Raw genomic sequence first — 22,459 nt, 5'->3', positions numbered from 1 at the left:
ACAGTGGGTCTTGCATAGTATATGGCATTCCTGTGCTGGATCCACACAAAATGTTTTAATCAGTGTTCAAAATAACACAAATATTTTCCCTGGACAGTTTCTAACCTTGCTTTATTAAGAGATGCTTGCCACACTGCAGTAAAAAGCTTACTGCCGTCTCATTGAAAACCGGCCACATTTCTCTCTGAACCATATCCCCAGGTTACTTTATTATTCTAATGCGTCCCATTTTTTTAGAAAGACTTGCCGGAGTTTTGTGCAGCACAACCTCTTTGCATTCGCACCACATAATCAAGCTTAAAATTTAGCTCATCGTACCTGTTTTCACTTTGATTAATTTTTTTGCCTAAGGATCGCTTATTGATCTGGATTCTGCGAGTGAAAGACGAATCAGCTGGCTGCCATTTGGGAATTGGCGCTTGGCAGTCTATAGGGACAGAAGGGAGTCCCTGCCAAGGAACATTGTGTAAATTGATGAGCCTTTTGCTGGGGATGCAGTGGAGAGAGGACATTCCTAGAAAAGATCTTGCTTTGAGATCGCTTTTAATCCTGGTATCTGCATAGTGCTACAAACTCACTCTGTAAGCCAATAGAAGTGGAGGGCAGGAGATTGCTTTTATTTATTTTTTGAGAAAACACTTGGAGTTTAGAGGTTTTCTCATTTCACATTTATATAATTTTGTGGGGTTCTAAATATTCTATTAAGATCATAATGTCTAGCAATAGAAAAATGGAAAGTAGAAGTAGAAGATCATAAACAAGTTCCTGAGACTTGTCATCCTCTGTGTGTGTATGTATACAAGCATATACACATATATGTTATATTAATATATATATACACATACATATGCAATTCACACATACCCCTCCCTCCACAAAACTGTCTGCACACATATGTGCATTTGTGTGTCCTGTATTGATTTATGTCTAGCCTGGCACGAATGGGTCTTTTTGTCTCTCCTCCTTCCCTTTCCCATCTCCTTGGCTCCCACCATGCCTTTCTACGTAGGACCTAGCACCAGAGCCAAACGCAATTACTTATTTCTAAATTTCACTGTTCTTCATGCTCTGGGCCCCCCCAGTATGTTGTTTTATTTTCCTTGGAATGTTTCCTCCACTCTTGTCACCACCATACCTGAGAGCTACCATTTGCCAGCCAATACTCAGCTCCAAATCTCTCCCTCTGGACAGTTTTTCTGAATTTGCCCATCCTCCAGCCTTCAGTATTTAATGGTGCCTTCCTCTGAGCACTCTTAGAACCTTGTATATGACTTCTATTACCATTCTCCTGACCCTGTGTTTATATGTCCATGCTTTTCTGCCTTGGAATGAGGACTCCTTGAAGGCAGTAATTAATAATTAACCATAACTGTGTGCAGGGCAACTAGTGGAATGCTTAGTATTTATTCTTTATTAACACACATATTGAGTCTCTCTTGAAGCTTACATTCTGCTGAGAGAGAAACCATGAAATGCGATTATAGAACAGATGGTGAGAAATAGATAGGGAGGGCTGAGAGGGGACAGTGAGGAGGAAAATACTATCCAATATGGGGTGAAGAGGAAGGCCTCCCTGAGAAGGTGCATTCAGGGTGGAGAGAGCAATGAGTGCAAAGGCCCTGAGACTGGAGAATGCTTGGACTCTTGCAGCAGTAGCAAGGGAATATCTGTGGCTGGAGGTGACTGTGAAGAGGGAGGGTGGGAGCAGCTGAGGTCAGTTGAGTGCAGTGGGAAGGGGAGGACCTTTCAGAGCATTGTGGGTCACAGTAAGGGCTTTGGCTTTTATTTGGAGTAAATTGGGGACGAATTAGATTAGATGAGAGGGTTTTGAGCAGGGACATGAAATCATCTGATGTATCATGGCAGATGATATAGGCATGGTAGGTAGGATTGTTCTGGCTGCTGCCCTAAGAACTGATGATGGAGGAAGAATAGTAAAGAGGCAAGAATCCAGGCGGGTGATGTCCGTGGCTCGGGCCAAGATGATACCAATTGAGGTGAAGAGACATGGGCAGATTCTGGGTATAGTTTGTTGATAGCCTCAGTAGGATTGAATGATGGATTAGATGTGGGGAAACGAGAAAGAGAAGAAACAAAGGCAATTTGAAGAGTTTATCTGCAGCTACAAGAAATGAGTCTCCATTTATTGAGATGAGGAAGACTGGTGAGGAGGTCTGGGCTGGGGGAAGGGAGAATCAAGTCCTTACTGTATGAATTTAGAGATACTTATTAGACATCTAAGCAAAAATATCATTTGACAGATAGTTACAAAAATCTGGAGTTTATAGAAAAAGTCTATATAGAAAAATAAATTTGGGTGTTTCAGCATAGAAATGGTTTTTAAATCATGAGACTGGATGAATCAACTTGGGAAGTGAGTATAGGTCTGTGATTTAACTTAGGGACATTCTAGTATCTAAATATCAGAGTAAGGTTGGGAAAATGGAGGGACTGGCACAGGAGGAAAATCAGAAGAGAGCATGGTGTCCTGGCAGCCAAGTGAGGAAAGCATTTCAAGAAGCAGGAAATGATCAACTGTGTGAGATGAGTAAGAGGGAGGCTGAGACATGGCAGCTGGAATTGGCATCTTGGGGGTAATAAGTCCCCTCCAGGAGAGCTGTTTCAGTGAAATGGTGAGACCAAAAGTGGAGGCAGTCACTAGAGCCCGGTTTTTCAGGAGGTCATGCTCTAAAGGTGAGTAGAGGAATGGGAATGTACTGGGAGGGGAGTATAGGGTCCAAGGAGAGATTTCTTATAGGATGGCACTAAGTAGCTAAATAAATGGTATTTGTATGGTGGATCAGTAAATGACCAAATGAACGTACTTAAAGGTTCCAAAGCTGTGCTGTCCAAAAAAAAATAGCATGTGAACCATGTGTATAGTTTTAAATTTTCTAGTAGCCACACTGAAATGTAAAAAGAAACAGGCCAAATTAATTTTAATAACTTTTACTTAACTCAGTTTATAAAAATATTATCAAGATATAACCAATGTAAAGATGTGTTGGGACTTCCGGGTAAGATGGCGGAAGAGTAAGACGCGGAGATCACCTTCCTCCCCATGGATACACCAGAAATACAGCTACACGTGGAACAACTCCTACAGAACACCTACTGAATGCTGGCAGAAGACCCCAGACCTCCCAAAAGGCAAGAAACTCCCCACATACCTGGGTAGGGCAAAGCGGAGAGATTCCCACACAGAGGATCAGTGCCGAGCGGCACTCACCAGCCCGAGAGGCTTTTCTGCTCGCCCGCCGGGGCGGGCGGTGCTGGAAGCTGAGGCTCGGGCTTCGGTCAGAGTGCAGGGAGAGGACTGGGGCTGGCGGCGAGAACTCAGCCTGAAGGGGGCTAATGTGCCACAGCTAGCCGGGAGGGAGTCCGGGAAAACTCTGGAGCTGCCGAAGAGGCAAGAGACTTTTTCTTCCCTCTTGGTTTCCTGGTGCGCGAGGAGAGGGGATTAAGAGCGCTGCTTAAAGGGGCTCCACAGACGGGCGTGAGTCACGACTGAAAGCGCGGAGCCCAGTGACGGGCGTGGGACGCTGGGGCTGCTGCTACCGCCGCCAAGAAGCCTGTGTGCGAGCGCAGGTCACTGTCCACACCGCCCTTCCGGGAGCCTGTGCAGCCCGCCACTGCCGGGGTCCCGGGATCCAGGGGCGGCTTCCCTGGGAGAACGCACGGCGCGCCTCGAGCTGGTGCAACGTCACGCCGGACCTCTGCCGCTGCAGGCCCGCCCCGCACTCCGTGCCCCTCCCTCCCGCCCGGCCTGAGTGAGCCAGAGTCCCCGAAGAGGCTGCTCCTTTAACCCTGTCCTGTCTGAGCGAAGAACAGACGCCCTCCGGCGACCTACACGCAGAGGCGGGGCCAAATCCAAAGCTGAGACCCAGGAGCTGTGAGAACAAAGAAGAGAAAGGGAAACCTCTCCCAGCAGCCTCAGAAGCAGTGGATTAAAGCTCCATAATCAACTTGATGTACCCTGCATCTGTGGAATACATGAATAGACAACAGATCATCCCAAATTGAGGAGCCAGGAGTCAGTGCTGTGCCTCTGAGGTGGGAGAGCCAACCTCAGGACACTGGTCCACAAGAGACCTCCCAGCTCCACATAATATCCAACGGCGAAAATCTTCCAGAGATCACCATCTCAACACCAGCACCCAGCTTCAGTCAACGACCAGCAAGCTACAGTGCTGGACACCCTATGCCAAACAACTAGCAAGACAGGAACACAACGCCACCCATTAGCAGAGAGGTGGCCTAAAATCATAAAAAGTCGGCAGACACCCCAAAACACACCACCAGACGTGGACCTGCCCACCAGAAAGACAAGATCCAGCCTCATCCACCAGAACACAGGCACTAGTCCCCTCCACCAGGAAGCCTACACAACCCACTAAACCAAGCTTAGCCACTGGGGACAGACACCAAAAACAACGGGAACTACGAACCTGCAGCCTGCAAAAAGGAGACCCCAAACACAGTAAGATAAGCAAAATGAGAAGACAGAAAAACACACAGCAGGAGAAGGAGCAAGATAAAAACCCACCAGACCTAACAAATGAAGAGGTAATAGGCAGTCTACCTGAAAAAGAATTCAGAATAATAATGGTAAAGATGATCCAAGATTCTATTTCCCAGATGCAAAATCTTGGAAATAGAATAGACAAAATGCAAGAAACAGTTAACAAGGACCTAGAAGAACTAAAGATGAATCAAGCATCGATTAAAAACACAATAAATGAAATAAAAAATACTCTAGATGGGATCAATAGCAGAATAACTGAGGCAGAAGAACGGATAAGTGAGGTGGAAGATAAAATAGTGGAAATAACTGCTGCAGAGCAAAATAAAGAAAAAAGAATGAAAAGAACAGAGGACAGTCTCAGAGACCTCTGGGACAACATTAAACGCACCAACATTCGAATTATAGGGGTTGCAGAAGAAGAAGAGAAAAAGAAAGGGACTGAGAAAATATTTGAAGAGATTATAGTTGAAAACTTCCCTAATATGGGAAAGGAAATAGTTAATCAAGTCCAGGAGGCACAGAGAGTCCCATACAGAATAAATCCAAGGAGAAATACGCCAAGACACATATTAATCAAACTGTCAAAAATTAAACACAAAGAAATCATTAAAAGCAGCAAGGGAAAAACAACAAGTAACACACAAGGGAATCCCCATCAGGATAACAGCTGATCTCTCAGCAGAAACTCTACAAGCCAGAAGGGAGTGGCAGGACATAATTAAAGTGATGAAGGAGAAAAACCTGCAACCAAGACTACTCTACCCAGCAAGGATCTCATTCAGATTTGATGGAGAAATTAAAACGTTTACAGACAAGCAAAAGCTGAGAGAGTTCAGCACCACCAAACCAGCTTTACAACAAATGCTAAAGGAACTTCTCTAGGCAAGAAACACAACAGAAGGAAAAGACCTACAATAACGAACCCAAAACAATTAAGAAAATGGGAATAGGAACATACATATCGATAATTACCTTAAATGTAAATGGACTAAATGCTCCCACCAAAAGACACAGATTGGCTGAATGGATACAAAAACAAGACCCATATATATGCTGTCTACAAGAGACCCACTTCAGACCTAGAGACACATACAGACTGAAAGTAAGGGGATGGAAAAAGATATTCCATGCAAATGGAAACCAAAAGAAAGCTGGAGTAGCAATTCTCATATCAGACAAAATAGACTTTAAAATAAAGACTACTAGAAGAGACAAAGAAGGACACTACATAATGATCAAGGGGTCGATCCAAGAAGAAGATATAACAATTGTAAATATTTATGCACCAAACATAGGAGCACCTCAATACATAAGGCAAATACTAACAGCCATAAAAGGGGAAATCGACAGTAACACAATCATAGTAGGGGACTTTAACACCCCACTTTCACCAATGGACAGATCATCCAAAATGAAAATAAATAAGGAAACACAAGCTTTAAATGATACATTAAACAAGATGGACTTAATTGATATTTATAGGACATTCCATCCAAAAACAACAGAATACACATTTTTCTCAAGTGCTCATGGAACATTCTCCAGGATAGATCATATCTTGGGTCACAAATCAAGCCTTGGTAAATTTAAGAAAATTGAAATTGTATCAAGTATCTTTTCCGACCACAATGCTATGAGACTAGATATCAATTACAGGAAAAGAGCTGTAAAAAATACAAACACATGGAGGCTAAACAATACACTACTTAATAACGAAGTGATCACTGAAGAAATCAAAGAGGAAATTAAAAAATACCTAGAGACAAATGACAATGGAGACACGACGACCCAAAACCTATGGGATGCAGCAAAAGCAGTTCTAAGAGGGAAGTTTATAGCAATACAATCCCACATTAAGAAACAGGAAACATCTCCAATAAACAACCTAACCTTGCACCTAAAGCAATTAGAGAAAGAAGAACAAAAACATCCCCAAGTTAGCAGAAGGAAAGAAATCATAAAAATCAGATCAGAAATAAATGAAAAAGAAATGAAGGAAACGATAGCAAAGATCAATAAAACTAAAAGCTGGTTCTTTGAGAAGATAAACAAAATTGATAAACCATTAGCCAGACTCATCAAGAAAAAAAGGGAGAAGACTCAAATCAATAGAATTAGAAATGAAAAAGGAGAAGTAACAACTGACACTGCAGAAATACAAAAGATCATGAGAGATTACTATAAGCAACTCTATGCCAATTAAATGGACAACCTGGAAGAAATGGACAAATTCTCAGAAATGCACAACCTGCCAAGACTGAATCAGGAAGAAATAGAAAATATGAACAGACCAATCACAAGCACTGAAATTGAAACTGTGATAAAAAATCTTCCAACAAACAAAAGCCCAGGACCAGATGGCTTCACAGGCGAATTCTATCAAGCATTTAGAGAAGAGCTAACACCTATCCTTCTCAAACTCTTCCAAAATATAGCAGAGGGAGGAACACTCCCAAACTCATTCTATGAGGCCACCATCACCTTGATACCAAAACCAGACAAGGATGTCACAAAGAAAGAAAACTAGAGGCCAATATCACTGATGAACATAGATGCAAAAATCCTCAACAAAATACTAGCAAACAGAATCCAACAGCACATTAAAAGGATCATACACCATGATCAAGTGGGGTTTATTCCAGGAATGCAAGGATTCTTCAATATACGCAAATCAATCAACGTGATACACCATATTAACAAATTGAAGGAGAAAAACCATATGATCATCTCAATAGATGCAGAGAAAGCTTTTGACAAAATTCAACACCCACTTATGATAAAATCCCTGCAGAAAGTAGGCATAGAGGGAACTTTCCTCAACATAATAAAGGCCATATATGACAAACCCACAGCCAGCATCGTCCTCAATGGTGAAAAACTGAAACCATTTCCACTAAGATCAGGAACAAGACAAGGTTGCTCACTCTCACCACTCTTATTCAACATAGTTTTGGAAGCTTTAGCCACAGCAATCAGAGAAGAAAAGGAAATAAAAGGAATCCAAATCGGAAAAGAAGAAGTAAATCTGTCACTGTTTGCAGATGACATGATACTATACATAGAGAATCCTAAAGATGCTACCAGAAAACTACTAGAGCTAATCAATGAATTTGGTAAAGTTGCAGGATACAAAATTAATGCACAGAAATCTCTGGCATTCCTATATACTAATGATGAAATATCTGAAAGTGAAATCAAGGAAACACTCCCATTTACCATTGCAACCAAAAGAATAAAATATCTAGGAATAAACCTACCTAAGGAGACAAAAGACCTGTATGCAGAAAATGATAAGACACTGATGAAAGAAATTAAAGATGATACAAATAGATGGAGAGATGTACCATGTTCTTGGATTGGAAGAATCAACATTGTGAAAATGACTCTACTACCCAAAGCAATCTACAGATTCAATGCAATCCCTATCAAACTACCACTGGCATTTTTCACAGAAGTAGAGCAAAAAATTTCACAATTTGTATGGAAACACAAAAGACCCCGAATAGCCAAAGCAATCTTGAGAACGAAAAATGGAGCTGGAGGAATCAGGCTCCCTGACTTCAGACTATACTACAAAGCTACAGTAATCAAGACAGTATGGTACTGGCACAAAAACAGAAAGATAGATCAATGGAACAGGATAGAAAGCCCAGAGATAAACCCACGGACATATGGTCACCTTATCTTTGATAAAGGAGGCAGGAATGTACAGTGGAGAAAGGACAGTCTCTTCAATAAGTGGTGCTGGGAAAACTGGATAGGGACATGTAAAAGTATGAGATTAGATCACTCCCTAACACCATACACAAAAATAAGCTCAAAATGGATTAAAGACCTAAATGTAAGGCCAGAGACTATCAAACTCTTAGAGGAAAACATAGGCAGAACACTCTATGACATAAATCACAGCAAGATCCTTTTTGACCCACCTCCTAGAGAAATGGAAATAAAGACAAAAATAAACACATGGGACCTAATGAAACTTAAAAGCTTTTGCACAGCAAAGGAAACCATAAACAAGACCAAAAGACAACCCTCAGAATGGGAGAAAATATTTGCAAATGAAGCAACTGACAAAGGATTAATCTCCAAAATTTATAAGCAGCTCATGCAGCTCAATAACAAAAAAACAAACAGCCCAATCCAAAAATGGGCAGAAGACCTAAATAGACATTTCTCCACAGAAGATATACAGACTGCCAACAAACACATGAAAGGATGCTCAACATCTTTACTCATTAGAGAAATGCAAATCAAAACTACAATGAGATATCATCTCACACCAGTCAGAATGGCCATCATCAAAAAATCTAGAAACAATAAATGCTGGAGAGGGTATGGAGAAAAGGGAACACTCTTGCACTGCTGGTGGGAATGTGAATTGGTACAGCCACTATGGAGAACGGTATGGAGGTTCCTTAAAAAACTACAAATAGAACTACCATATGACCCAGCAATCCCACTACTGGGCATATACCCTGAGAAAACCATAATTCAAAAAGAGACATGTACCAAAATGTTCATAGCAGCCCTATTTACAATAGCCCGGAGATGGAAACAACCTAAGTGTCCATCATCGGATGAATGGATAAAGAAGATGTGGCACATATATACAATGGAATATTACTCAGCCATAAAAAGAAATGAAATTGAGCTATTTGTAATGAGGTGGATGGACCTAGAGTCTGTCATACAGAGTGAAGTAAGTCAGAAAGAGAAAGACAAATACTGTATGCTGACACATATATATGGAATTTAAGAAAAAAAAAATGTCATGAAGAACATAGGGGTAAGACAGGAATAAAGACACAGACCTACTAGAGAATGGACTTGAGGATATGGGGAGGGGGAAGGGTAAGCTGTGACAAAGTGAGAGAGCGGCATGGACATATATACACTACCAAACGTGGGGTAGATAGCTGGTGGGAAGCAGCTGCATAGCACAGGGAGATCAGCTCGGTGCTTTGTGACCACCTGGAGGGGTGGGATAGGGAGGGTGGGAGGGAGACGCAAAAGGGAGGGGATATGGGAACATATGTATATGTATAACTGATTAAATTTGTTATAAAGCAAAATAAATAAATAAAAAATTAAAAAAAAAAAAGATGTGTTGGGATCATTTATGTTCGGTGTTTTCATACTAAGTATTCAAAATCCATGTGTATTTTACATATATAGCACTTCTCAGTTCAGAGTGACCAGGTTACAAGTGCTCAGTAGCCACATATGGCTAGTGGCTACCATATTGGATACACAGTCCTTGAGACTTTTCCTCACAAATAAGAAAGAACTACTGTTATAAGAAAAGCAAAATATTTTTATTAAATCATTTTATTTATTCAAAGTATATAATTTGTACCAGTTGATGCAAAATGAATAAGAAATAAATTGATGCAGTAATTAGTGTCTTGTATTTATATTACATAAGTTAAAAAAAAACTATTTTAAATAGAAAATATGACTGTGTCCCTTTCAAAGACACTAAGACTTTCTCTTAAACTTTAAAAAGTTAAGCCATTTCAACTGTGTGGTTACAGCAAAATTTGAAATGGGTTTAATATTATTTATAACATTTATAAAGTTTTGGGTGATTTAAAGGGCATTAAGTTTTTTTTGGATGAATTATACATGTTCGTACTCAGGGATTAATGGTGTCCTTTGCAAAGAATGTGTGTATTCTACTTGAATTTGTTGAAATTATAGTAATGGAATTGCCTTTTTGCAAGGTTGTATGTTATACAGACATTTTCTTTAAACAAATAGTCTGAGGTGAGGAAAAACAGAGAAAGGAGTGCAAACCAGGGTTGGAATAAGTTTGAAACTCAATTTTTAGGAATACTAGCAAAATATGGTTAGAGCCAGGTTACAGTCACAGGCATTTTTATTTTTTTCACTTAACTTTCTGTCCACTAGGTAAGTCAAACATCCCTGCCTCAGTTTCTCTTTAAAAAGAAGAAATGGACTAAATGCTCCTTAAGATACCACAATTCTGTGAGTCTCTGAAATGAGGGTTGTTACAGTAAATTGCAGGTTTATAGTAAATCATAACTTATACAAATTATACAGTTATACACATGGGTTGCATCCAATAATGAAAGCATAAAAAAAAAAAAAGTAAAATACTTCTTGGAGGCCACCCCTGGATTGAGTTATTGGTGTTTCAGAGATGGACATTTAAAGTGGATTTCATGAAAATAAATTCCTCAGATTTATTTTTTTCAGATTTTTAAATATTAAAAATACTTATAGACTGCATAGATAAGATGTTGGGAATAGTGCCTTTCAAACAACAATAAAAGAATGCCTTTGGTTCATAAGAGGAGAGATTATCAAAAAGAATAAACTTTATTAGGAGAAATAAAATTAAATCTCTTTTTAAAAGGAACATGAGTTTTATCCCTTTAAGGTAGAGACTGACTTTAGAATGTTTGAACTAAATTAATATTTTTTGAAAGGTAGAGGAGTAATGAGAAATATTTTTAAAATATGTAATTCAAGTGTACAAAGGGCAATGTGAAGGGGGAAGGATGTGCAAGTGTGCATTTCTTGGGGAAAAATCAATGAGTGCCTTTAAAAACAGAATTAATTTAGAGTAATAAAAATCTAGAAGATTAGGAGGTACTAGGATATATTATAAAAGTAGTTTATTTCCCTTCCCTAACTGTATATGTTTTTAGAATCATTTTTAAAAGGCTAGTTTGGAATGTCTTTTGCAATTTTAAACTGAAAGATTTTTCTGAAACTTTTAAAAGTAATGTTTGTCATATCTTTATAACCATATATGTCTTTATAGTTGCATTACATAGCCCTTTAAAACTCAGAATATAATTTAGATAATTCACAGAATAATGTTATAGTCCAGCCAAAGATAAGTCTGTCTTTTTCACTCTATCATGCATTTAATGTTACACATGAATACGATTGCTTGAATTTACATTTGTGTATTCTATAAACATTCATACATACCATAATGTGGTATTTTTGCAATAAAAGCTAAGAAACTCTATTTTTCTTGCGTTAAATTTTTTACTAAAAATTTACTGTTTTACTCAAATGTATTCAAACTTAATGAATTCTGAAAGAAAAATACTCATATTAACTTTGCTTTATTGTGCTTTATCTCCAGGATATTTTATTCTCCTTAATCAGATTCTACATAGATATAATCTTTTATCTGTTTAAACTCACTTCTTCTGACAGCATTTTGACTGTAAGAACTGAAAGAATATGTGCATGAGAGCAAGCAGTAGGAAAGGAGTTAGAAATACTTAAGTCAAAGGGAATGATTCTTCTTAAGCTATATAGGGGGTCCCCATGAAAGGAGTACCATCTTTTCCTGTTTTGTAAACAGTATCTGCAAAGGTAGACGGGGCACAAACAAAGAACAGTACTGTCAATTTAGCTATATAGTAAATAGTCCTCTTAAATATAATCTGAGCATACATAATTTATTTTCTTAGGACTTTTCAGCTATGAGTATTTTGGGTTTGAAATACACAGGCTTTGTACTGAGACTGTGCTTGAACCAAACTTTTGCACTGCATGACCCTTGACACTGTTCTATGTGCTTGCTTATTCTGTGAAATGGGATTCTGCAGGGCAAGCTGCTATTGTTATTTGTGACTCTACTTTGGGATAATTAGTGAATGAGATTACTAGAGTTTAGGTTTTGAAAAGAAGGGGGAATTAGATGTCAGCAAAGTTTGGGATTTTTGCATTAATACAGTAGTAAAGGTAAATGAAAGTAAGCCCAATTTGCCCTTGACCTCCACTTTGTGCCCATCTCTGTCCCTGGATGTTAACTAAGGGTGGTGTGCTGTGTATTGATGAGGTTCAGCTCAAGGGCTCTGGAGTTAGGCTACCTGAGCTAGAATAGCATCGGTGACAATTCAGACACTTTCATCCAGTCTCCATCTAAATTTTAGTTATCATATATATGAAATGGAGATAACTTTTAGAACCTACCAAACCACAGAGATTTGAAAGGACTAATTGAAATCATATATGTAAATCAGTTAATATAATTCGTGGCACAGTGTAAGAGCTTAATAAATGTTAGCAATTAAAATCATCATTAATATTTTTGTTATTATTACCTGTATTATTTGTAAGAGAGATTAATGGCAATGCAATTTGAGAGGCAGTTATGCAGGCATAAGTAAAATTACTATTAATTAGGAAGGGGGTTGAGAAATATTTATTCAGCAGGTCTAGTACATTAAATAAAGTTTATCTAAAGCTTTAACCATTGTTAACATTCTTGTTATTCTGAGTCTGAGACCAAGGCTGAGCCTAATTGTTTGGAGGTCATAAAATTAGAAAGGCTTTGAAATTTGTCTAAAATTACTGCCTGGTATGCATATGATCCCCAGCACATCAAAATGAGTGTATTAGTAGTTAATTGCCTATGCAGGGAAGGAAGAGTTGAAAGGATTTTAACAAGTGAAGAAGGATAAAAGGAAATGAATGTACATTACTCAGTATTAACATGTGTTCCATGATGCAGTGTCATAGACATCCTTTTTTAGTGTTTTTCTTTATTGTTTTGTTTTCATAATTATTTTTAACAAGTAAATTTATGAGGTTTTTACAAGTTTATTAATACTTTAGTTCTCCAAGGCTTGTTTTTGCTGTAAGGGCTTAGGCATACCAGAATTTGTAGATTTAAGAAGGACTGCTGTACACGTGTCTTTATTAAAAGTTTCTTGTTTAGATTTCAGTAAAATTGCCTTTAATCAGTTTTGGAGGACAAAGCGTTAAATTATTGCATAAATACCTTCATGTATTTCAGTCTATAGGCTATGATAAACATAGAACTACTAGACCTGTAGGCCCCATTGGAGAAATGGACAGATAACTGAAAGTTGAGAGAAAGGATTAATAGTCTGTATCCTAAAACTCTGATTTGTTTTTTTAATTAAACATTTTTCTGAGATAATTATAGATTCACATATGGTTATAAGAAATAATACAGAGTCTGTGTATCCTTTACTCAATTTCCTGTAATGGTGACATCTTGCAAAAACTATAGTAACATATCACAACCAGGATGTTGACATTGATATAATCAAGATACAGAACAGTTTCATAACCACCAGGATTCTTTTTTAAAAGTCTGATTTGTGATGGCTAAGTCACCTCAAAGGAATCAACTTAATACTGAGCTTAGTTCAAAGAAGCAAGCCAGAAATTTAGCAAGAGAACATTGATCATTAGTTTCTGCCTCTTAATTGGAATGTTTGGGCCGTCAATCAAGCAGCAACCACCAGTAGAGAACAAAAGACTATCTCCAATATCCCTTTAAAATAATAAAAACAGAAACAAAGCCTAATATATCTGATAGACATTGATTGATTCAACAATTAAAAGGTTTCTGTAGATAATGAAAGGACTAAAGGAAAAACTTAACTAAAAACCATTGACCAGTATGGGACGATGAAGGGTTCTGTAAATAGATAGTAATGATGGTTGTACAACAATGATGGTTGTACATTGTGAACATACTTAATGCCACAGAATTTTACACTTAAAAATAGTTAAATCTTGGGACTTCCCAGGTGGCCCAGTGGTTAAGACTCCATGCTCCAAGCGCTGGGGCCATGGGTTTGATCCCTGGTTGGGGAACTAAGATTCTGCATGCTGTACTGTGTGGAAAAATAAATAAATAATTAATTAATTTAAAAAAGAGGTTAAATCTTATGTTATAGATATTTTACTACAATAAAAACCACTAAGCAAGAAAACAACAACAACAAGAAAGGCATTGATCAGGTTTTGTCTTTCAACTACAATTCAGGAGCTTTGTTTTAAATAATGACGTTCTTTTTAAAAACATCAGTTTATTTTTTAGGTAGGAAGGGTTATTTTCTTTAAAGAGCTGTTGGAAATTGAAGGCATGCTTCAAATATTTCTATAAGTTGATTGATCAGTATTCTTCACCCATCATCTTAGGGTTTAAATTCTAGGCTGGAGATTTAATTTAAGGATTCAGAGGTACTTTCTGAGGAGCTAGATGTTTTTAAGTTTTATAAATAATGGTTTGCTATTTGTTCCTACTGTATCTCCTAAGTATTTCTTTAAATGAAATGCCCTGCTTTTTTCAGAACTTAAGTTTAAGTTTAATTCATCTCTTTCTACTGTATTTGGACAAAACTACATTATCTTCCCAGCAGCAGCTCCTGAATTCAGTGTGCACTTTCCCATTGCTCTAGTTTCAGAGTGGGCCACTGGTCATTGGAATGATGGTCACTGTGTAAAACTCCTGGAAATGGTAATTGGTGATGGCACAATGAACAGTCCAAGGTATCCTCTAGCTGGAGCAAGAGTTTGAGGCAGAGAACTCATGGGGAATGGAGCTAGTTGAGGTCACTGAATGAGAGAACAATATGTGCACACCTATCATTGTTTTCATCTGTTCAGACTGCTATAACAAAAAACACCATAGACTGGTGGTTTATAAACAAAGGAAATTTATTTGTTACTCTTCTGGAGGCTGGGAAATCTAACGCTATGGTGCTGGCAGATTTGGTGTCTGGTGAGGGCCCACTTCCTGGTGCATGGACATCAGTCTTCTCATTGTAACTTGACGTGAAAGAAGTAAGGGAACTCTCTGGACCTCTTTTAATAAGGGCGCCAGTCCTATTCAAGAGGGCTCCACTTTCACGATATAAGCACTTCTCAGATGCTTCACCTTTACATACCATCACACTGGGCATTATGATTTAAGATGAATTTTGGAGGGGCACAAACTTTCAGTCTATAGCAATAATATAAACAAGAAAAGTCATTTTCCTTTAGACCTTTGTGAGTACCTATATTTAAAAATAAGAAAAGTGTGGTTCTCTTAGGCTTATTTTATAGAACTGTAAAGGCACTTGGGTAATGAGAAACGAAAGAGACGTTTGAGTTTGAAACAAATTAGCAACAACTTGAATAAAATATGCCATTCTTATTACCCAAGTGTGATATAAGCATAACTGTCACTTTCCTATTTATAATAAGACCAATGGCCAACATTTGGTATTTGAGCCACAAGCTTGTGGACACATTGTGTTATGTATATGAATTTCTACACCCTTGTGGGTACTTATGTTTTGTCTTACATAACCGCAGATTGGCTAAAACCATTATATTGCGCTACACTTATCCATCTCTTTGAAACCTAACACTGTTTTTGTTTATACCTATAACTTCTTGATGCTGTGAATTCCACAAACGATGGGTACTGTAACTTTTGCAGAAGCCTTCCTAATTGGCTCACAAATTTTCCATTCTTTAATTTCTGAAAGAGTTCCTCATTTTCTTGTTATTGATCTGAAATAAAATGAAGATTAAATATAATCCTGACAATCTTCATCTCTTTCTCTCTACCTTTTCATTAAAGAAAAGGCAATCATGGCAGTATCCTTTTATATGTAAATCTTATTTTGCCTCTAACCATTATAAAGCTTTATAGAAGCTAAAATTTTGAAAACCAAAATGGCAAATAGAGGATACTTACAAAGCTATATTTTCAGTCCCTACAGAATCTTCTTCGAAATTAGGTGACCAACTCTACTCAATGCAGAGATTATTCATTATGTTGTCAATGTATAATTATCAGTCTACTATTTGTAATTTCTCTGGGCTATAGTATCCTATTTGCTGTTGAATGCTACTTGAAAGAACATCATTGATCTACGCCACTCGTTAAGAGTTTTAAAATAGTCTCATCAGAGGATATTACACCCTTACAAATAAAAGAGGCTCTGATTTTTTTAAATAGACAACTGCTTTACAGTTCTTTGAGTTCAATTGAATGCTACCCTTTGTTAAACTTAAAAAAAATAAGTCTTTATTGTTTTTTTTGGTTAAACTGTTTCTGTGTTCTTCATAGTCCAGGATGGTTTTACTAATTAATTTAACTTTACTACTAGTCAACCAATTGCTATAAAAATTCCTTATAATCATTATTAAGGATGTTACTCCAAATATTGACCTATACCATTATTAACTATTATCATGATGGAGGCCTAGAAATGGACCTTAATTTTGCTTTTTTTCTTTTAAACTAAACTTGTTAATAATACACTTCAGGTATCCACTACTAACTTAGAGGTTCCTTTTATTTATAGCCTCTTCCAAAGATCTTTACCAAGTACCTTTGGAAATTTTGTACAATTCACATCCTGTGGGTAACCCTTACTTCTATTTTATTTACATTAATTTTAATCATCTCTTAGTTGAGAGGCAAATTTTCTATCATTCAGTTATACTTATCTAAAGATTAGTTATAGCAGTTTCTTTCATTTCTACTCATTTTTTAGAAATTCTATAATGTCCCTAACATGTTTTCTTAAAAAATTAAATAAAATTGGGATGTTGACTGGGATATTATCTCTTTTATCTTTTATTATCTATTTTTGTTTTTATCTACTTCACTTTTAAAAAGTACATCAATCCATTTGATGACCTTTTATATGTTTCACTACATTTTTGTTCTTCAACTTTGTTTTATTCAAAATTAATTTTAGGTCCACACATTTGTTAGTGTTAATAATTTTCTTTTAAGATTTTAAAAATTTATTATGTAGAGTGTAGCTATGTTACTAAATGACTGTTGTACTGAGTTAAGTGGCCTGTTGATTTTTATTAAAGACTTGGAGAGGCAGTGTAGTGAAGTGAAAAGAGCATAGGCTTTGTAGTAAGATAAACTTGGGATTTAATCCTGGCTTCTCTATGTTCCTGGGGGGAAAAATATCACTTACACTCTAAATTGCTTGGTTGTTGTGAGAATTAATGGAGATGGCATATAGAAGTCCCCAATACACAGCAATACTGTACTGTTCCTCCTTGTGTCCTTGAGTTTAACCAAGGAGAGACAAAGTAAATATTAAAAAAAGAAGCAACTGGAGGAGTAGTGATGTTCTCAGCAGTAGTTATCAAACAGGGCTGGAGAATGGATGCATTTGGTGGCCCTTGGGGTGTGGCATGGTGGGGAGGAAGGGAAAGAGAAGAGGGAGTCATGGAGTAGGTTTCTGGCCCTTTTCCCTGGTCTCCACTCGTATAGCTCTCTATCATTTTTCTTTAAGTCTGTTTAATAAATTGTGGTTCATTCTAAGACTTCTGTTGAAAGAAAAACGGCTTCACCACTTAAAAGTAAGATATTCCAGTAACCAAATATAAATATGTTCAGGATCACTAAATGTAACTGTTTTTAAAACTTTGTTCAGGATGCGTTAATACTTTAAAAAAAAAAAAAAAAAAAAAGCTGTTTTCCCTCTGGAATGACTTTCAGAAGAATGCACCCTGAGCCTCAAAGAGGCACGTTTCAAATCTGTGCTGTAGGTGACGGGCTGAGCTTGTGCTGGGCACAGTGAGAGAGGCCAGTAGGCATAGTGACCGGAAGTGGAGCGGGGGTGTTAAAATTAGATTTTGGGGGGCAGCTGTTCCCCACTTAGGGTGTTCAAGATGAATGAACTCAGCACACAATTTAAATGGGTTAATAGGGGAAAAAATGACTTTTGAAAACCAGTGGCAGCCTTCCAGCAGTATTTAACACTTGAAAACATTCCTGGAAATGAAAAGTTGCTGAGTCAGTGGGAACAGATGGAAACAGAGGATAACAGGTGAAAGACTAAGACATTTTAAGAGTTAATCTAAGAAAATGAAAATTCAGATGCCTTTCCAAATGAGGTGGAAGGCAAAGGGGACAGGACTGTAGGGGCAGTTGTGACCATTACTCTGCTTTTGGTTTAAAGTGATTTTGCTGACTCTTGGTACATTTAAAGAATTTCTGATTGTAATTTGTAAGTCATGTAGCAGCACCTTTTATTCCTTGGCTGGGCTGGGTAACTGATTAAATACTTTTTCTCTGGCTAAACTTAGAGGGCACAGTGTATTATTTGGACTGTAACCATTTGGTCAAAGAGGTGAAAAGAGCCATTCCACTCTTCTCTGTAAAGTGTTCTAGAGTAGGTATCCCTGTGAGAACGCAACGCATTTAGAGTCAGACTTTTCATGCTTTGATGCCCACAATAACTCTCTCATCTCATAGAAAAGTGACAATTGCAGTTTGCAGACCAAAGCCCTTTTTCATCCTTTGTTTTCTCCTTTCCTTGGCGAGCGTGCATGGTGTGTGTGTGTGTGTGTAAATGAATGAATATCAGGGAGAGAGAATTCTCCTCCCATGCCAGTTGTGTATATGGGCAGTAGATCTTATTATTAACTAGAGAACACATGGTGTTTAGACTGTTATTGATAATTATTTCTTTTTCTCAATGTGGCATCCATGCTATAATTTCAGTGCCTTCCCTTATGTTGGTAATTTAGCAACTATTGTTCTGCCTAATAACCACAGCTTGAAAGATCTATAAGCTGCCTAACTAATATTTATGAAAGGAGTAAGTTCAGAATTTGTTGTCATATTCAGCCTGACTTCCAGCTATGGAGGAGAAGGCTTTCTCTGTAGTGTGGTCACCAAGTTGTGTTTTTCCCAGGCTTGCTTTTATATTAAACATTTTACATGGGATTATTTAATCTGCATTGATTCCTAAACCATTTGAATTGGCATGCTTAAGTTGTTATCCTGGAGAATGTATGTTATTTACAGATAATGTACATTCTTTGGAAATATCAGCTTTTCTCCAGAGAACTAGGTATATTGGAAAAAATTGAAGCGATGATGGTATTTCCTTTTGAAAAGTAAAAAGCGTTTAAGCTTTTTTAGCCACTGGGAAAATGTCTGTGGAAGACTATGACTGCATCTGTGATAGATGATCTGAATCCATAAGGCTATGCTTCTAGGTCTTGTCTTTAAAAGCTTAAATTTTAGTATACCTTCTACTTTTCCATTTGAAGGTAAATTATAGTATGTAATAAAATCCCTCAGGAGAAAAATTCCCAATGCAGCTAATTTCCCTAAAGCATCCTGCTGATAATACAAAAGAATTCATTCTTTGCAGACAGTTTTCCTCTGTAGGTCTTGATATTAATGCAAGGGACATTTTGGGCTCAGCCAAAGACTTATATTCATGGGATTCAGAGTTCAATCAGTGCATTGTCATAAAATTGTGTCTTTTTATTAATATTGAAAGACTGTCTTGATTTACATGATTTCTCAGACTTGTTTCTGTAAAGTTTTTTAAAAGTTCTATTTTTGATACACATTGGATTCACTGCAAATTATATTGTTACTAACTTGTCTATCATAATAATTTAAAGCATTTTCTAAGCCCCTTGGTGGTATGCTATACCAAATGAGTTAAACAGATATGATTTCTTCCTTCTTTGTGCTTTTAATGCAACAGAATAATGATAGAAAAGGAAATAGTAAGGACATTTAGAAATATGAACACATATTAAGACTTCTTAACCAATGTATCATAAAAATTTTGAGCTAAAAGGAAATTTAAATATACTTAAATATAATTATCACATATTGAAAGTGAAATTGAATCCTATATAAGTGAGTTGCCCAAGTTCATACAAAAAGCAAGTAGAAGAAATTGAACTAGAATACCAGATCTCTTCCTTGACCCTTGTTCTCGTGACTCATACTTCAAGGATAGTAAAATGTTAGCAGTATCTTTAAACTAATCTATCAAGTGGGGATATCTTTTTTAAAGAAATGATATTCAGAGTTGCCCATTGGGGGAAATCACTACTATTCTTTTTTCATACAAAAATAAGTTACTTTAGTATTTGCATAATATTCTACAAAGTATTAAAGTCTAGGAGATACAAAACAATACAAGAGGCTTAAGTACCAGAAAGTCAAGGGAGGAAAATGTTGTAATTGAGCCTGGACTCTGTTGGTTGGGCTTAATGCCATCCTTTTTTTTTTTTTTTTTTTTTTTGCGGTACGCGGGCCTCTCACTGTTGTGGCCTCTCCCGTTGCAGAGTACAGGCTCCGGACGCACAGACCCAGCGGCCATGGCTCTCGGGCCCAGCCGCTCTGCGGCATGTGGTATCTTTCCGGACTGGGGCACGAACCCGTGTCCCCTACATTGGCAGGCGGACTCTCAACCACTGCACCACCAGGGAAGCCCAATGCCATCCTTTTATAGTTTGTGCATTCTCTGTGAACCAGATGAATTAACATCACCTAAAAGAATAATTGATGCTACCAAAGATCCAAAAAGATTGTCTAGCTAGAATACCTCTTTTCTGTACGTCTGTAAGACTATTTGACCAAGGAATTTCTGTAAAGATAATATGTTTGACTTAGGTAAAATGTACTGAAGAACAAAAAAACCTCATGAGACCTTATGGCTTATATAAAGTTAAGGGCATGAATGTGAGTGACAATATAGTTGAGTGGATTCATATTACCAGTTTTGTTCTTCAGCAGAATTGGTTTGTGTTGCTTGTAACTAATTTAAGCCAAAAGGGAGTTTATTAGCAGGAGTTAATGTAGCTCAACAGTATGCAGGGAGGTTCAGAGGTTATATAGTTAGGAACCATACACATAACCACACCTTGAGACAAGAAAGGGCACTGCCATAAACTTTTGTCAAGAGTGTAAATTGGTACAATTATTTGGGAAAGTAATTTGTCTGCATCTGTTAAAATTGAAAATGCACATAGTCCTTCACATAGAAGTTACATGGCTAGGAATTCATGCTGCATAAATTTAAAAACAATACAAAGATAGGCATAAAAGGATGTTTATTGCAGCATTGTTAGTAATGCTTCTAAAAAATCACACATAAATGCCCATTCATATCACTCATGTTAGAATGGTTGGAAATATATGCCACATACATACTATTCATTCTCCCCCAGAACAATGTAAATCTGTGTGCACTGCTCTTGGAACATTTCTATCATAAATACAGAGTGAAATGCTGACAGGCACAGATTACAGAGCCAGATTACTGGGATTTGGTAAGTTTTCCACTTGTTAGCTCTGTGAAGCTAAGGATATGTTACTGAACTTCTGTGTACCTCAGTGTGCTCACCTGTTCTGTTAGACCTCCAGAGACAGAACCCACAGGGTGTGTGTGTGCATGTGTATAAAGAGATTTGTTATAAGGTATTAGTTTATGCAGCTATGGAGTCTGGCAAATCCCAAGATTTGCAGGGTGAGTTGGTAAGCTGGAAACGCAGGAGAGCTGTTGGTTTACTTCTAATTTCAGTCTAAAAGCATGACAACCAGGAGAAGCCAATGTTTCAGTTTGAATCCAAAAGCAGGAAAAAAGCTGATGTCCTAGTTCCAAGGCAGTCAGGTAGAAGACTCTTCTCTTACTCAGGAGAAGGTCAGCCTTTTTGTCTATTCATGCCTTCAACTGGTTGGATGAGACCCAATCACATTAGGGAGAACAATCTGCTTTACTCAGTCTATTGATATAAATGTTAATCTCATCCAGAATCACCATTACAGAAATAGAATAATATTTAACCAAATATCTGAACAGTCTGTGGCTCTATCAAAGTGACCCTTAAAATTAACCATCATGGGCTTCTCTGGTGGCACAGTGGTTAAGGAGCCACCTGCCGATGCAGGGGACACGGGTTCGAGCTCTGGTCTGGGAAGATCCCACATGCTGCAGGAGCAACTAAGCCCATGCGCCACAACTACTGAAGTCCGCGCACCTAGAGCCCATGCTCCGCAACAGGAGAAGCCACTGCAACGAGAAGCCCGTGCACCGCAATGAAGAGTAGCCCCTGCTCGCCACAACTGGAGAAAGCCTGTGCACAACAATGAAGAGCCAGTGCAGCCAAAAATAAATAATAAAATAAATAAATTTATATAAAAAAATAACCATCATTCCTAAAATGAAGATAGAGTACCAACATGAAAGTTGACATAATTAATAGTGGTTACCTTGAAGGCTGGCGTAATCTTGTTGGTGAGTGGAGTTCAGAGTTTTGGAAGAGACTTTCATTTAGTTTGTATAATTTTAAAAAGTGGCAGGAACATGGGTGATTTTACTTTTGGAATCAAAATCAAAC

General features: G+C 37.7%; 1 protein-coding gene across 4 annotated transcripts in view; it reads left to right on the top strand.

Moving 5' to 3' along the window:
* The window catches only part of PARD3B (par-3 family cell polarity regulator beta), a gene marked incomplete at its 3' end in the record, with an annotated part of 1,052,967 nt that overhangs the window by 315,259 nt on the left and 715,249 nt on the right, over positions 1-22,459 (top strand). The window lies entirely within an intron of this gene.

Source organism: Hyperoodon ampullatus (genome assembly GCF_949752795.1).
Source record: "Hyperoodon ampullatus genome assembly, chromosome: 8".
NCBI lineage: Eukaryota > Metazoa > Chordata > Mammalia > Artiodactyla > Ziphiidae > Hyperoodon > Hyperoodon ampullatus.
The sequence above is the reverse complement of the archived record's forward strand: the minus strand, read 5'-3'. Positions and strand labels throughout refer to the sequence as shown.